The sequence below is a fragment of the Chiloscyllium plagiosum genome, chromosome 9 (genome assembly GCF_004010195.1).
Source record: "Chiloscyllium plagiosum isolate BGI_BamShark_2017 chromosome 9, ASM401019v2, whole genome shotgun sequence".
Lineage (NCBI taxonomy): Eukaryota > Metazoa > Chordata > Chondrichthyes > Orectolobiformes > Hemiscylliidae > Chiloscyllium > Chiloscyllium plagiosum.
Window position 1 is genome coordinate 71,888,000 of NC_057718.1, and position 10,415 is coordinate 71,898,414.

Genomic DNA, 10,415 nt, shown 5'->3' on the forward strand with positions numbered 1-10,415 from the left:
AAAATAAAGAAAAAAGGAAAAAAAAAATTAAAAAATGAAAATAAAAAAAGAAAGAAAAAAAAAAGTATCCAGGAGATTACGTTAGGGCCGGGGTGTCCTTGGAGAAGGAGCACGCGGTGTCTACCAACACCCTGGAGTTGTTCAGGGAGAGGTGGGCGCCGCGGGGAGCCGCAAGCATTATTTCTCCCTCCAACTCTATTTGGATTTAGTCCCTACCCTCCCCTTCACTGTTTTGATCACACAGCATTGCCCTTTGATGTGAAGGGCAATGTTTGTCACTGGCCACCCAGGTGTTTTCCTATCTTCCTGGTGGTGGAATTTGAATAAAGATTTGTGCACCTTGTGTCTCTCAACTGTGTCTCACACCTACACACACACACCATGGGTGCTGGGGAAAAATAAGCACTACCGCGGTTAGGCGGTAGTGTGGGGGTTAAATAAAAAAAAGAAAAAATAAACAGGAGAATTGGGTGGTGGGAAAAAAATAAGCACTACCGCAGTTAGGCGGTAGTGTGGGGGTTAAAAAAGAAGGGGGAAAAAAAAGGAAAAAAAAAAGAAAAGAAAAATAAATAAACAGGGGATCATCATTTCTCCCTCCAATTCAAAAAAAATAATAAAAAAAAATAAAAAAAAAAGTATCCAGGAGATTACGTTAGGGCCGGGGTGTCCTTGGAGAAGGAGCACGCGGTGTCGACCAACACCCTGGAGTTGTTCAGGGAGAGGTGGGCGCCGCAGGGAGTGGAGTGCATTATTTCCACCTCCAACTCTATTTTGATTTAGTCCCTACCCTCCCATTCACACTCACCGCAGTTAGTCGGTAGTGTGGGGGTTTAATGAAAGAAAGAAAAAAAAATAATAAACAGGACTGTTGATCACAAAAAAAAGTATCCAGGAGATTACGTTAGGGCCAGGGTGTCCTTGGAGAAGGAGCACGCGGTGTCTACCAACACCCTGGAGTTGTTCAGGGAGAGGTGGGCGCCGCGGGGAGTGGAGTGCATTATTTCCACCTCCAACTCTATTTTGATTTAGTCCCTACCCTCCCCTTTACTGTTTTGATCACACAGCACTGCCTTTGATGTGAAGGGCAGTGTGTGTCACTGGCCACTCGGGTGTTTTACTATCTTCCTGGTGGTGGAAATTGAATAAAGATTCGTGCACTTTGTGTCTTTCACTGTGTCTCACATGTATACACACACACCATGGGTGCTGGGGGAAAAATAAGCACTACCGCACTAAAAAAAGAAAAAGAAAAAAATAAACAGAAGTGTCAGTCCCTACCCTCCCCTTTACTGTTTTGATCACACAGCACTGCCTTTGATGTGAAGGGCAGTGTTTGTCACTGGCCACCCGGGTGTTTTCCTATCTTCCTGGTGGTAGAATTTGAATAAAGATTCGTGCACTTTGTGTCTTTCACTGTGTCTCACACGAATACACACACACTATGGGTGCTGGGGAAAAAAATAAGCACTACCGCACTTAGATGGTAGTGTGGGGGTTAAATTATATAAAAAAATAAACAGGAGTGTCATTTCCCCCTCCAAAACGATAAACAGAAATGTCAGTCCCTACACTAAAAAAAAAGTATCCAGGAGATGGGCTGGACGCTGCCGCAGGACGTAGCGAGCAGGGCAGCGGTAGACGTCCGGTACGTGGACACCGCTATCCGACGCCTTAAAACGGCGGTGCTTGGACCCGACGTAGTCCACCAGTTGGAGGACGCTCAGGTGTGCGGTGGGACCCCGTCCGCACTCACCCCAGCCCCGACGGAATTTCACATTGGCCCCAAGGTCCCGTACTTCCCCCGGGAGCCTGTGCCCCACAACCTGAGCCGCCTCCGGAATTTTAATTTTGTTACCTTCCAGGGGGTAAAAAGGCGGGCCCTGTATAGATTACTGCTGCACACCGTCCACCTCTTCTCCCTCATCCACCGTCCGGACGGTGGGAGGGCAGGTCTGAAGACCTCCTCGTGGGTCTGCTCCTGGGCCTGGCCAAACTGGCCATCAACAGGTCGAGGCAGTGGGCCGTGGAGGGGGTCGTTAGGGCCGACTGCCTGTCCCTCTTCCGCGGTTACGTTACAGCCTGGGTGTCCTTGGAGAAGGAGCACGCAGTGTCCACCAACACCCTGGAGTTGTTCAGGGAGAGGAGGGCGCCGCAGGGAGTGGAGTGCATCATTTCTCCCTCCAATTCTATTTTGATTTAGTCCCTACCTTCCCCCTCACTGTTTTGATCACACAGCACTGCCCTTTGATGTGAAGGGCAGTGTTTGTCACTGGCCACCCGGGTGTTGTCCTATCTTCCCGGTGGTGGAAATTGAATAAAGATTCGTGCACTTTGTGTCTTTCACTGTGTCTTACTCGTGCACACACACACACCATGGGTGCTGGGGAAAAAATAAGCACTACCGCGGTTAGGCGGTAGTGTGGGGGTTAAAAAAAAGAGATAAACAGCAATGTTAAAGGCACAGCTAAAGAAAATTAAAAAAAAGTATCCAGGAGATGGGCTGGACGCTGCCGCAGGACATAGCGAGCAGGGCAGCGGTAGACGTCCGGTACGTGGCCACCGCCATCCGACGCCTTAAAACGGCGGTGCTCGGACCTGACGTAGTGCACCAGTTGGAGGATGCTCAGGTGTGTGGTGGGATCCCATCCGCGCTCACCCCAGCCCGGACGGTATTTCACATTGCCCCCAAGGTCCCACCACAAGGAGCCAGTGCCCCACAACCTGAGCCGCCTCCGGAATTTTAATTTTGTTCCCTTCCAGGGGGTAAAAAGGAGGGCCCTATACAGACTGTTGCTGCACACCGTCCACCTCTTCTCCCTCACCCACCGTCTGGACACGCCTTGGCGTGCCCATTTGCCACCGGGTGGTGGGGATCTCCAGTGGAGGGCTCTCTACGCGGGAGTCCTCCCCCTTTCTCTCGGGGACCTAGGGTGGAGGGTGCTGCACGCAGCAGTACCCTGCAACCGCAGATTGCGGTGGTTCACGGACTCCCAGCCCAACTGCTTGTTCTGTGGCGCTGTGGAGTCCGTGGAGCATGTATATATTGGGTGTGGGCGTTTGCACTCCCTTTTTGATTTTCTGTAAGACCTCCTCCTCTGCTTTTGGTTGCACTTCAGTCCCACGCTCTTGATCTTTGGGCACCTGGTACGGAGGAGGGAGGGCAGGTCTGAAGACCTCCTCGTGGGTCTGCTCCTGGGCCTGGCCAAACTGGCCATCAACAGGTGCCAGCAGCGGATGTGGAGGGGGTCGTTAGGGCCGACTGCCTGCCCCTTTTCCGCGGTTACGTTCGGGCCCGGGTGTCCTTGGAGAAGGAGCACGCTGTGTCCACCAACACCCTGGAGTTGTTCAGGGAGAGGTGGGCACCGCAGGGAGTGGAGTGCATTATTTCCCCCTCCAACTCTATTTTGATTTAGTTCCTACCTTCACTGTTTGATCACACAGCACTGCCCTTTGATGTGAAGGGCAGTGCTTGTCACTGGCCACCCGGGTGATTCCTATCTTCCTGGTGGTGGAAATTGAATAAAGATTCGTGCACCTTGTGTCTCTCACTGTGTCTCACACCTACACACACACACCATGGGTGCTGGGGAAAAATAAGCACTACCACAGTTAGGCGGTAGTGTGAGGGTTAATTAAAAAAAAGAAAGAAAAAAGTGTTTGATCACACAGCATTGAGAAAAAAAAAGTATCCAGGAGATAGCCTGGGCAGGTACCAGGACAAGCTGTCCTAGAGGTGGTCGAAAAGTGTCAGAGCAGCCGAGAGCCAGAAGACGCGTAGGGGCGGGTTGAGTTCCAGAAGGCTTGTGGGCTACCCTGCACGCTGTCGTCCCAGGGAAGGGGACGGGCTGTCCTAGAGGTGGCCGGAAGGTGTGCCAGGATAGCCCACTGGCCGGATGGCGCATCGGGGTGGGTGAGAGCCCAATGGTACGTAAGGACAGACCGCGAGCCAGAAGGCGGGTAGCCATCCTCAGCACTGTCACCCTGGGCAGGTACCGAGGCGGGCTGCCCCAGAGGTGGTCGAAAGGTGCTGAGGGTGGTTAGTGAAGCCGGAAGATGGGTAGGCCGTCCTGACCGCTGTCACCCCGGGTGGATACTGGGGCGGGCTGTCCTAGAGGTGGTCAAAAGGTGAGTCAGGGCGGACCGAGAACTGGAAGGGGCATGGGGTGGTCCAAGAGCTGGAAGGTACGTAGGGGCGGGCTGCCTTAGAGTGGTGGGAAGGTGGGAGGGAAAGAGGCTTACTAGGTCTGTATTGTATGCACTTTTTTTATGTAATTGGATTGTCCTTTTATGTACAAATGTCACTGTCACTGTCTTTTATATGTGAAACTGGGATTTGAGATTTGTCCTCCTCTCCCTGTAAACTGGTTGAACGGCAGGGTTTGGGGCCTAACTTTGCTGCTCCTCTCCATTGTAAAATTCCTGTTGTATACAGCTGTAAATGTTAACTATTTTTTGTAAACTGTTTTGTAATTTGTTTAATAAAATATTGTAACCAGGAGATGCACAAGTTAATAAAGGGTGACTTGGTGACTCGGGATACCGGCCTCTGTGCAATTATTTCACAATCGTTGCACCACATACAACCGCACGCCAATGTGGTATTGTCACCTGTGAAAATTGGAGGGAGTGTTAATTAAGAACTTGATGATTCATAGAAAATGGGTGAGGATCTGCTACTTTTCTAGCATAACTGAGGAGAAAAGTTACCTATGGCATCAATGTTCTTTCTGATTAAATTACAGTTTAACGCCAGGAGAAATCTGCATTTCAAGGATCAGCCATGAATAAAACAAATATATTTCAATGCTACAGAAGATCGATATTTCCTTGCCAGCATAAGGAATTTCAAAGATGTTTCTTTTCAACAAAAATAGTAGAATCCTCAACAGGAGTTGCAAAAGACATGATCAACTTATAAATTTTGAAATTAAATAGCTGCTTGTTGCTTTGAGAGAAGGTAAACATTCTTTTAATTTTAGATCATAATTTGAAGGAATTTATAAAATAGAATAGCATAGAATAGAATAGAATAGAATAGAATAGAATAGAATGGAATTGGATAATATGTATAATTAGGATGCTAGTACACTAAAAAAAATGAAGTGGCTTGCATTTTGTACACTCATTTTTACAGGGTAACAGTTATTGCAAATGTTGTATAACCAGGAGATGAGAACCTCCTCAGATCAGGAGACTTACTTTGAGCTGGCTGGCCACAGCCATCATACTGTGAGGAGGGAGAAGAAGAGGCATTTTGACATCTGGTTTTCTTTTTTGTTGTTTTTTTTTGTTTGTTTTTGGGTTTCTTTTTTTCTTTTACTGGGCTGTAATCGGGTGCACGAGCAGGTATTACCATCATTGCTGCTGCTATTGCTCCTGCTGCAGCCTTGGCCTTGCCTACAGCTGAACACTGTTGCTGGTGCCTGTGGCTCATCTCAACTGCTGCACTGCCTGAGGCCTGCCTCCACCATGCTGTCTGGGCCCCATCCATACCTGGGACCTGTGCTGTTTGGTGCCTGGAGCCTGCCTCCACTGCTACTGCCAGGGACTCACCCAGATTAAGGGGCTGTTGCTGCTGCCTGAGGCCCATTCCCAATGCTGCTACCCGGGGCCCCACCTGGACCTGCTTCTGCCATTGCTTCTTGGGGCCTACTTCCACTGCTGCTGCCTGGGACTTGCCTTGGGGCCCCTTGGACATGGGATCGCTGCCACTGCTACCTGGAGCCTGTATCCACCATTGCTGCATGGGACTTGCCTCTGCCCCCTCCCGAGACCTCCACTGCTGCTACCTGAGGCCTGCCTCCACTGCTGCCTGGGACTTGCCTTGGGCCTCTACCAAGACCTAAGACCACCACCGCTGCCACCTGAAGCCTGCCTTTACCACTGCTGCCTGAGACTTGCCTCGGGTCTCTCCCGGACAAAAACTGCTGCCTGAGGCCTGCCTCCACTGCTGCTGCTGCCTGAGGCCCCACCTGGACTTAAGACTGTAGCTGTTTCCTGGGGCCTGCCTCCACCACTGCTGGTTGGGACCGTGCAACACCAGAGACTGTTGCTGCTGTTGCCTGAGCCATCCACAAGAACATCCAGCAGCACAGCATGGTGAGTCCCAAGACCGCAGGCCCCAGCTGCAACCCCGACCTCCTTCAGGCACCTGACTGAACATCTGCGGGTTAAGGCCTATCCCTACCTCAATATGACTATTGAGGCCTGCAGTAAGACCATGGCTAGTGTGGTTAGTCCGCTGGCCATTGTCGCTGCAGCCGGAATGTACGGGAAGGCCGTATTTTTCCTGAAGACCGAGCAGGCAGTGCACCTAACCGTGCAGAAAGGGCTCACTGTGGGTGGGACTTTCCTCCCCGTCGACGTACTGGAGGTCACAGCCCAGAGAGTTGTGATTTCCAACATCCCGCCCTTCATTACCAATGAGCTCCTTCGAGTTTATCCTCCCTTATCCTCCCAGTAAATATATATAGTTTTAACTATATTGGTAGTGGTTGCACAATACTGCTGACATGAAGACTACTATAGCCAGCCTCAACATGAATGGCAGCAGGGAGTCGCAGCGCAAATTCCAGACCTTCTTGGTCCTTCAGGACAAGAAGTATGCAGTGTGCTTCCTGTAAGAAACCCACACCATCCCGGGAGACAAAGCCATCTTGCTCCTGGAGTGGCAAGGATCTCACCTGCAGATCTGGCAGGCTGGCCATCTGTTGGTCCCACATTTTCAGCCAGAGATCTTGGGGGTCTGGGAGCCTGCGCCAGGCCGTTTGCTTCACCTGACGGTTCGGCTGGGGGGGTGGGGGGGGGGGCGCGGTGGGGCAGTGCTTCAATTTGTGAACGTCTCCGCTCCCATAATCAGGCCGAGGCAAAACCACGTCTTTGGAAAAGTGTCTGTTCATCTCGCCTCATTTGACGAAGGCCAGTGCGTTGCCCTCGGGGGAGATTTTAATTGCATCCTCGAGGACAGGGTCCACAGCAGGGCCCGGTCTGGTTTGGCATCAGGGAGGAGGTTGGGGGATTTGGTCAAGTCCTTTGACTTGGTGGACAGCTGGCGGAATCTCCATCCTGACTCCATCACATTCACCTTCGTGAGGCCTGGTGTCAGACCCTCCAGAATTGACCGCCTGTAACATTTTGAGAGCCTATGCCATGTTCTTTCCAGCAGCCTCCATGCAGCAGGTGCTGTGCAAGGACCATCAGCTGGTGTGGGCAGAAGTCTTTCCGTTCAGCGCCCAAATCTGGTCTGCATACTGGCACTTTAACAACCTGCTTCTGGAAGACGAGCAGTTCTGGGACTCGTTTCGTCGGTTCTGGGCCGGCTGGAGGAATAAGTGGGGAAGCTTCCCGTCCCTGAGGCTATGGTGTGACTTGGATAAGGCTCGCATCCTCATTTTCTAACAGGAGTTCGCGAGGGGACCAACGAAGAGGTGGAAATCAAGGATTGAGGAGTTGGAGAGGGAAGTGTTTGATCTGGAGTCACGTCTCGGTCAGCCCAATCTGGACCTGGTCCGCCGGGGGTGGGGGGGGGGTGGTTACGAAGCAAAGAAGGCTACGCTCTGGGACCTGCAGCTCGTCGGGTTCTTAAGTGAGGTCGCGGATCCAGCTCCTCCAGGATCTGGACCGTGGCAATCAAAGGACCTGTTGCTCAGGTCTTTCCTTGGGTTAGTGAATTATTACAGTAAATTCATACATAACCTGGCCTCCATCTTGGCACCCCTACATTGACAAAGGGTAAGCCTTGGAAATGCTCACATAGCCAAGAAGTAGCCTTCAGGGAAGTAAAAAAGCAGATTTTGTTATATAAGGTGTTGACCCACTACAATCCAAAGTGAAAGGTAGTGGAGACATGCAAAGCCTCCTCATATAGTATTGCAGTGGTGTTGGCTCACCAGTGGGCCAATGGAGAGGAACAACCAATAGTATATGCTTCCCGGACTTTCGCTGGTCCCAAACGTAAAATATGTGCTGAAAATGTGTTGCTGGAAAAGCACAGCAGGTCAGGCAGCGTTCAAGGAGCAGGAGAATCGACATTTCGGGCATAAGCCCTTCTTCCTGAAGAAGGGCTCATGCCCGAAACTGAACTTCCTTCATCCACACACTTGATCATATTTTCAAAGACGACTAACAAATTTGTTAGGCATAATCTCCCTCTGACAAAACCATGCTGACTATTCCTAATTAACCCATGCCTTTCCAAGTGGGTATCAATTGCCTCCTCCAGAGAGGCATTAAAAATTTCTGTCAGTGCCCCTGCAATCTTCTATCTTGCTTCCCACAGCAACCTGGGATGCAATTCATCCAGGCTAGGGGATCTCTCTGTTTTCAAGCCTAACAGAGTTCCTCAAACTGCAACATTTCTTGTGTCAAACTGTGCAGGTTTCTCATAGTTCCTTTGCCTGAATTGCAAACCTGTGTTCTCCTTTTCCAAAGTGAAGACTGAAAAGAAGTATTCAGTTAATACCCTCCAATATCCTGTAGGTTCACACAAAAGTTGGCCCATTGGGCCCTGTTCTTTCCCTGGTTAATCTCTTCCCTTTAGGTTACCTCCTGCACTTCCTGAGTTTCTGTAGGACTGCTGCTGAATTGTTGCCTTTGGACTTGCTAAAACTCCTTCCCTTCTTCCTTATCCAATCATGAATTATCCAAGACAGCCAGAGTTCTCTAAGCCACATAGGACCTATACTCTTCCCAGCTCCTCTTTGAATTCTCCCCCACTGCACCACTGTAGACTTACCCACGTGAAGCTGTTCCTATTCAACTCGTCCATCCACTCATAGAGATAGAGTTCGTCTGTAAAGGTGCAGCAACTCGCACACACCAAAAAGTAAAACGTGCAAAATAAAAGTGCAGGCACTAGAAACCACAGTGCAAGGGTAAAGCCCTGCCACAAAATCAGCATAATTCTTTGTGAAAAGTAAACAAAAAGAAGAGTAACACAGAGACTGCAACCAGCCAGTGAAACAACAGTTCCCGAGTGAGAACTGAAATACAACGGAAACACACTGACTGTGTGGTCAGCCAGCTTGGAATCAGTCACCTGAACTGAGAAGTTCTAAATCTCGTGCTTATATTTATTTCTTTTTTTTTGAGGAACTGTAATCTCCTGGCTATTTTTCTTCTCAAACTATACAAAATACAAGCAAACAATTAACAATGACAATAAATAGCAGTTTACGAGAAGGAAACCTGCCTCTTCGCCCCTTCATGCTCTCCGTCTGCACCATGCCCCTCCAGGCTCTCTGTCTGCCCTGACATACCTCCCAGCACCTCAAGGATAGCCCGTTCCATACCTCCCTCCCCCGGGACGACAGCGATCAGGATGGCTGACCCACCCACCAACCTCCCAGACCGCCCCTTTGCACCTTCTCGCCACCTCTCGGACAGCCTGTCCTGGTACCTTTCCGGGACAACAGTGCTGAGGACGGCCTACCCGCCTTCTGGCTTTCAGACCACCTCTACGCACCATCTTCTCTTGCCTATCTCAGCACACTGTGTGGCTCTTGGTCTGCCCTGACAGCTCTAGGACAGCTTTTCCTTCCTTCCTCGGGATGATGGCACTCAGGACAACCTACCCATCTTCTGGCTGTCAGGGCGACAAGCATTGGGATGGTCTATGAACCTTCTGGCTTATAGTAAGGCCTGTCAGACATATGGACACACAAGTGCAGGTGATCAGACTAATCATCAAAAAAAAACAGAGTCCACTCCCTAAGGGAGAATCCACACCCCAAGGCAGCAAATGCTCATCTCAGCACACACATAGATTTCCAATCTCTATGGAAGCCTGCTACATCCACAGGGGCTGAGGCTCACTCTTAGAAGAACAGTTCATTTGTAAAGATGCAATTGACTCTCAGGGGCTCAGTCCAAATACCAAAAAGTGAAACCATTTGCAAAAAAGAAAGTGCAGACACTAAAGACCACATTTCAAGGGCTAAGCACTGCCACAAAATCAGCGTAGTCCTTTCTCAAAAGAAAACAAAAAGAGTAAAATACAGGCTGTAACCAGCTGATGAAACAACAGTTCCCTGGTGAGAACTGTACCAACTGTAATATGCTGACTGTGTGGTCAGCTAGCTCAGAAATTAGTCCTCAAAAAGGAATGATAGGAACAAACTGGATGTGTAGATCAGCTAGTTCAGAAATCAGGTCCCAAAAATAACCCACAGTAATTCACTGGAGGTGGCCAGCTAGCTCGGAGTTAGTCGCCTGAACTAGAGTCATAGAGATGTACAGCATGGAAACAAACCCGTCCATGCCGACCAGATATCCTAACCCAATCTAGTCCCACCTGCCAGCAACCGGCCCATATCCCTCCAAAGCCTTCCTATTCATATACCCATCCAAATGCCTCTTAAATGTTGTAATTGTACCAGCCTCCACCACATCCTCTGGCAGCTCATTCCATACACATA

General features: G+C 50.0%; 1 protein-coding gene across 1 annotated transcript in view; it reads right to left on the reverse strand.

Moving 5' to 3' along the window:
* The window catches only part of LOC122553256 (tubby-related protein 4-like), a 353,919-nt gene that overhangs the window by 134,948 nt on the left and 208,556 nt on the right, over nt 1–10,415 (reverse strand). The window lies entirely within an intron of this gene.